Source organism: Sciurus carolinensis, chromosome 10, assembly GCF_902686445.1.
Source record: "Sciurus carolinensis chromosome 10, mSciCar1.2, whole genome shotgun sequence".
Classification (NCBI taxonomy): Eukaryota; Metazoa; Chordata; class Mammalia; order Rodentia; family Sciuridae; genus Sciurus; species Sciurus carolinensis.
In genome coordinates, this window is record NC_062222.1 from 56,801,063 (window position 1) to 56,808,863 (window position 7,801).

The window sequence follows — 7,801 nt, forward strand, 5'->3', positions numbered from 1 at the left end:
GGGATTCAAATAGGAAGAGAAGAAGTCAAACTATCTCTGCCAATGATATGATCCTACATCTAGAAAATAAAAATAAACTCCACCAGAAGACTTCCAGAGTTTATAAACAAATTTAGCAACATAGCAGGACATAAGATTGACACCCATAAATCAATAGCTTTTCTATATTTCAATAGTGATTCAATCAAGGAAGAAATTAGGAAAATCATCCCATTCACAATAACCTCAAAAAATTGTAAATACTTGGGAATTAATCTAACCAAGGAGGTAAAAGAACTCTACAGTGAAAATTATAGAAACTGAAGGAAGAAATTGAAGAAGACCTTTGAAGATGGAAAGACAATCCATGTTCTTGAATAGGCACAATCAATATTGTCATAATGGCCACATTACTGAAAGCAATATACACATTCAATGCAATCCCCATCAAAATACCAATGACATTCTTCACAGAATTAGAAAAAAAAATTCTTAAATTCATTTGGAATAATAAGAGACCTAGAATAGCTAAAGTAGTACTAAGCAAAAAAAGTGAAGCAGGAGACATCATAACAGCCGATCTGAAATTTTATTACAGAGCTGTAATAACAAAAACAGCATGGTATTGGCAACAAAATAGTCAGGAAGACCAAGAGAATAGAGTAAAAGACACAAAGACAAACTCACTGATATTTGACAAGGGTGCCAAAAATATATCTTAGAGAAAAGATAACCTTTTTAACAAATGGTGCTTGAAATACTGGAAAGCTCTATGTAGAAAAACGAAATTAGACCCCTATCTTTCGCCCACAAAAAAAAAAAAAAAAAATGGGTCAAAGACTTAGGAATTAGACCAGAAACCTTACAATTTTTAGAAGAAAACATAGGTCAACACTTCATCACATAGATGCTGGCACAGACTTACTTAACAAACTCCCACAGCACAAGAAATAAAACCAATGATCATTAAGTTGGAAGCCATTAAACTAAAAACTTCTGTGCAGCTAAGGAAATGCTTAAGGGCATGAAAATACAGACTACAGAATAGAAGAAAATCTTGGCCAGCTACTTCTCCAATAGGGGATTAATATCCAGAATATACAAAGAACTCATAAAACTTAACACCAAAAAAATAAACAAATAACCCAATCAATAAATGGGCAAAAAAACTAAATGGAAGCTTCTCAATAGAAGAAACACAAAAGGCCAATAAAAATGGACAAGAAAAAATGTTCAACATCTCTAGCAATCAGAGAAAGGTAAATCAGAACTACACTAAGATTTCATCTCACTCCAGTCAGAGTAGCAATGATCAATATGAACAATAATAAATTCTGAAGAGTTTGTGGGGAGAAAGGAATACTTGTACATTTTTGGTGGGACTGCAGACTAGTACAACCACTCTGGAAAGCAGTGTGGAGATGTCTCAAAAATCTAGGGATGGAACCACCATATGATCCAGCTATCTCACTCCTGGTTATTTTCCCAAAACATCTAAAATTGGCATACTACAGTGACAAAGCCATATCAATGTTTATAGCAGCATAATTCACAAAAGCTAAACTATGGAATCAACCCCAATGCCCCTCAATAGATGAAGGGATTAACAAGTTGTGATATATATATATATATATATATATATATATATATATATATACACACACACACACACACACACACACACACACACACACAATGGAGTTCTACTCAGCCATTAAAAAGAATGAAATTTCGGCATTTTCCAGTAAATGGACAGAAATAGAGAATATCTTGCTAAGTGAAATTGGCCAAATTCAGAAACTCAAAGGTTGAATATTTTCTCTCACATGCAGCAGCTAGAGTGAAGTAAATAAAAGGAGGAGGGAAGGATAGGAGTACATAAGGAACCTATCAAATACAAATTGATAGACAAAGGTAAAGGAAGTCTAGTAGACTTGAGGAAGGAGAAAGGGGGAGAAAAAGGGAGTTCATGAACCGAAATCAATTTCTATGCATGTATGCATATGTTGGAATGAACCCAACTACTATGTATAGTCATAAAGCTCTAATAAAAGAAAAATAAAGAAAAAAATAAAAAGATCTGGGGGTGTAGCCCAATAGTAGAAAACCCCTGGGTTCAGTCATCAGTAGCAAAAAAAAAAAGAAAAGAAAAGAATTTTTGTCATGTGTTTCAGAGCATATATGATTGTTCTGTGATCTGCAGATTCTTCAGGGTAAAGGTTTATAGTGCATCATTTTTTATAGTGTATTAATTTTGATCCTGTAATTGATACAGCAACTGCCCATCAAAATATAAGATTTCAGAGACTAAGTACAGCTACTGGGTTTGTTTGCATTTCTTAGCCCAGTCCCATTAAAAATGGGTGAAAAATCTAGTATGGTAGACACACCAAAGATATAAAAACAATTCTCAAGTAACCTTTCAGAGGTATCATTAATGCTGCTTTGTTTGAAATGATTTAAAAAGCAAACTGGCAAAAAATTAAAACTGAATGTGCTGAGATCATTACTATGAGATATTACAACCCAAGTACTAACATTTCTGTAGTATATTCTGCAGTTTCAACAATTCCTACCACTTTAGACTTTCGTAGAATATTCTTTCTCCAAAGTAAAAATAAATACTCTTTCAAGTATGATAAGAGGTGGCAGCACTGCAGCATACCTCATCAAAAGATTCACAGAGCTGGAACTTCTGCTGCCCTCAGGAACTGCAAAATCAGAGCACACCCTCGTCATCTGTATGAAGTTCTGCATAGCAACAGAATGTTGCTTGATGGTTATTGTCAAGATTTGCTTCATATTTTCAGAGTTTTTTAAAAGATGAAGTGTATTTTGTTCTAAGCAATAAACTAATAGAATCATTGGCATTATTAAAAGATAATTCTTGGGCTGGGGAGATAGCTCAGTCCGTAGAGTGCTTGCCTTGCAAGCACAAGGCCCTGGGTTCGATCCCCAGCACCACACAAAAAAAAAAAAAATCTTGAAAAAAGTATCAGTGAAGAGTTCAAAAGGAAAAAGCACAAATTAACAATACTGATGAGGGGAACAAGTGAATAAATAGAAGCTAAATTTCCCCTGACTATAGGGTGCATAGGCAGTACTAGTCTTTTAATACCCTCTTATCTGTTTGCCTGCACTTGGCCTCCAATCCTTCAAAAGATAACTCTTGGGCTTATTATGAATATTAAATTATTTCATTGACTAAAGTATACAGTGGGTGGCACATATTAAGAACTAAAAGAATGTTAGCTATTAGCAAGGTCGTTATTATTCTGTAACTTTTCTGCAAGTCACTTAAGGACTTCAGAGAATAAAGGAAGGAACTGAATTTCAAAGTCAGGTAAAACTCAGATCTGTGGGTTATCAGCTATGTAATCATGGGAAAGTTGCTCATTCACTCTGAGCCTTAGTTTTTGTTGTTTTTTTTTTTTTTTTTTTTTTTCTGCAAAACAAGGCCTATGGTTAATTTTATTACTTCCAAAGCATATGATAGGAAGAACACCTGAAAATCATGTTATAAAACTGAATTGACAAAATTCATTTCAATTGAATATCTGAGTGTATATCAATCTTGCTATAGAAATGTTCTGACTGGTAGCAGCTTCATGAAATGAAATAGGAATGATATGAATGAATATCAATTTAATTCAACACTGAAGTTCAAGACTAAAATCTAAGCAAATTTAATTTCTAAGAATAACTATTATTAAGCTGCCCTGGCAAGAGATTCAAACCCAGTTTTCTTGGATAGGGAAAAAAAAAAAAAAAGAAAAAGAGGTAAGAAGAAAACTGCACTCCTCCATTTTTTACTTGTGTATTTTTTCACTCAAATCAAACCTAGAAAATCAAACCTATGTGTGTAGAACAGATGACAAAGGAAAGCACACACTGTTCAAGTTAGTCACATAAACAAAAAGCACCTCCAGAGTTCCCTGGAGAGTGAGCCAAAGGAGGGTGGAGCAGTCACAGGAAGAGGAAGGGGAGAGCAGAAATGGGGACAGATGTGGAAAAATAACTGCTTATTGTTCTGGTTGAAGGAAAAGGTTGAGTGAGAAGGTTTGAATGTGGTTTGTCACCCAGAACTCATATAGGGGTTTAATTCCCAAAGCTTTAGGTTAATGGTATTAATTGGGTGGAAACTTAATCCAACTAAGGTATTTCAAGGTAGGACCTGTGGGAAGTGATTATAGTAGATTAGATCATTAACGTGGAGTCTTGATGATTGAATCCTGGTGGCTTTATTGGGAGAGGGGGAAAGAACACACAGACTCAGATATAAATGTTCCCTCTGTCAGGTGATGTGGCCCAGGGGGCCTGTGCCAGATCCTACTCCATGCTCCAGTGAACTCCAAAACCAAGAGCTCACTGCCATTGCGCAGCATGATGAGAGAGCATCATACTGCATACCAGTAGCCTGGCAAGAGATCAAAACTCAGTATCCAAAATGATGTCTACTGGATGCATATTGCTTTTACACCATCATCAAGTTGAAACAGCACAGGTTGAACCACCATGCGGCCGGGACAGTCGGTATTTAGGGAGTGGAATTCCACACAGAAATTTTAAATAGCAAGCAGTTGTTTTTTGCAATAGCAAATGAATCTCGCAGACTTGCTATTGAGAAAAAATAGGAACAAGAATAAGAACTATGTACTTCTGTTTATAATGAAGTTCAAAAACAAGCAAAATTATTCCATATCAATAGAAGTCAAAGTAGTGCATGCCTTTGAAGATACTGACTGATGGGGCAGATGAGAGAGCATTCTGAGGCACTGAAAATGTTCTATATTAAGATTTGGAAAAGAATTACATACATATATAAATAGGTAAAAACTCATTCAAGCTATACACTGTGTGTCTATATATAAGCTATACACATATATGTATACAATTTTTGAAAAGCTCATATCCTTTGTTAAAGGAATTCACATCTATGAATTCATTTCATGAAAATCATTCTTCATGCAAAGAACAATTCTGTGTAAGGATTTTCATTTGTTACTTATAATATCAAAAATGGAAACCCCCAAAATACAATAAGAGCATATTTTATGTGGAATACAATAATGGATGAAACACGATAAAGCCATTGAAAGTTAATAATGTAGGAAATACTAATAATGTGGTTTGGAATTTTAAAATGCAAAGCACAGGCTGCTTGCTGCTACACCGACCCTCATAGTTACTGATTTATTCTTGAGACTCCTCTATTCTCATCTGTCCTCATAGATGAACTCCACGATGTTCAATTCACAGAGATCAAATCACTTCTAAATGATAAGACTGGTACACAAAACTTCCAGGACTTTGACTGTCAGGAACTCGACACAAACAACTCATGGCATGGTCCATGTTCATTATAAGGGATTTTGACCAGTCATCCTGACATGACCTTAAGCTAAACCATAAATTCTGTTTCAACAAGTTAGTTAACTTTGAGGTTTTGCAAGAGATCACCCAGAGCTTTGTTGTCTGTCATGTGGATGCCTCAGGCCAGCAGGAAGGTACACCCTCTTTCTCAACAGGTTACCAGTACCCCATGATGGATGAGCTGGCTTAAATGCTGGTCCTATTATTATTATTATTCTCCTCCTCCTCCTCCTCCTCCTCCTTCTTCTTCTTCTTTTTTGGTACTGAAATCACTTGTTTACTTGCATTACATTTGTACTTACTACACCACCACCTGCAAATATTATAGTTGAGATCTTGGTTTTTGGTTTTTTTTGGTTGCTGTTTTATTGATTCTTTTTAGTTATACATAACATTAGAATTCATTTTGACAAAATTATAAAAGCATGGAATAAAATTTTTTCTAATTCAGTCCCCAGTACTTCCCCCTTCCCTTCCCTCTATTCTACTGGATCTTTCAGCTATTTATTTATAGGTTGCTTTTTCTTATTAGTGTCTTGTGAATACACACAATGGTGAGGTGTGGTGTATTCATACATGTGCATAGAAAAATTAGGTCAGATTCATTCCAATGTTCTTTCCTTATCCCATCTCTCCCTTTCAATCCTCTTTGTCTACTTCACTGATCTTTTTTCAGTTTTGTAAAACACCCCTTTTTTTGGATTAGCTTCTGCATATCAGAGAAAACATTTGACCTTTGACTTTGGGGGACTTGCTACCTCCTGTTCTTACCCATTTAAGTCTGAAAAACATCAGTGGGATTAGAGTTGGAGCTGGATTCTACATCCTCAGCAGGTTTGCACTCAATCATCCTGAGTTAGTGGAAGACTCTGTGCTCATTAACGTTGACCCATGTACTAATTGCTTTGGCTCATCACTTGGGTTAGGAAGAATTGCAGGCCAAATGTACGTAAGTATTGCCCAAGATATCAACCAATAAAACCGAAAGCTTTTCCTGGGTTCCTATGATGGACACAGAGATGTAAAGATCAAAAAACTCATACTGGGCCAAAATAATGACAGATTAAAACATTAACGTGTTCTACTTTACTGGTAGTAAGAGACAATTCACCTGCTGTCAAGGCTGTAGTTGAAGGCAATTCTCATCTCAACCCATTAAGTGCAATTTCACTAAGGATGGAAGACTCTATGGAACTGCCCCAAGTATTTCAGGCTGGAAAGATCACTGAGCTTTTCAAGTACTTTTTGCAAGGAATGGGCTACATACCATCTACTAGCATGACCCAACACACCCAAAACTGATTCCACTCAACCTCCAGAAGCATAGGCTGTGGAGAAAGTCCCTTCAGTCAGTCTGTCAGCATAAATCAGTCAAAAATTCTGTGATTTCTCTGATGCCCTGGACAGACACCAGGCCATGGAGCTGTCCTGCGAAGCAGATGCTCCTCCCCAGACCATGCAAACCTACCATTCTTCAGATGACACTCCATAATATAACATTTCATCCCATAAACTGGCCTTCTTTATCTTTAACTCCACGCATAGCCACTGAATCTCTCTCTAGTAGCCTGGATTTATCACTCTCTGTCCACCTACACTTTTTTTTATATCTGCCAAGAACCGCATCCTTGCCATTACTGTAACTTTCCAACATCTTAAGCTGATCCATTCTCCATATCTTCTCTTACCAGTTTTCTCCTGTTTCCCTACGTATCTGATAAGATTCTTTGATACCACATCCATATGTGTGCAGAGTTCTGTGATTTTAGACATGCTTTCTTATGGCGCTTCTGCAAAAAACAAAACAACTCCCACACCCCAAAAAAAGGACTTTTTCTGTTCTCAATGGTATTTTTAAGGGAAATGTTTAGAACAGATATCCAAGTGGAGTAAGCCACTATATTCTCTTCTGGTTCCAAATGGGTCAACAAGATTTGCAGAGTGATTACCAAAGAGAGCAGCTCTGAGGAATGTGGAAAAGCATAATTACTATTTGGACCAGTAATTGATTATGACAAATAGCAGAAGGAATGCCTGTCACATAGAGAGACAGACAGGGTGGCTGGCTACCTCCTCTGTTCAAATAGATTCACACATGCATCCTATAAAGAAAAGGGAGCCCATGATCAATGAGGTTCTGATACAACAGGAAGTTTACTCCAAAGGACTGACTTAATTACTAGACTCTCTTGGCACAGAAGGGTGGAAAACGAAATGCCCGACCTTCACTCTATAGAGCAAAATTGCGTTCACTGCAGCATCTGTGAGTAACACTTACCAGACATCTACACATCTACAAGTGCATTCCAAGATTGTGGTGGAGAGTGGTTCTCCGTTCCTCAATCGCAAAAAAAAAAAAAAAAGGAGAGGCATGACCTAAAAATTATGTCAATGGTTTGAATATAAACAAGAGAAGAGGAATAGCCATTAACAATATCATGTTGAGTCC

General features: G+C 36.5%; 1 pseudogene; it reads left to right on the forward strand.

Moving 5' to 3' along the window:
- Positions 1-2,614: 2,614 nt before the first annotated feature.
- LOC124994201 (protein NDRG3-like) lies at positions 2,615-6,844 on the forward strand (annotated as a pseudogene).
- Positions 6,845-7,801: the final 957 nt, after the last annotated feature.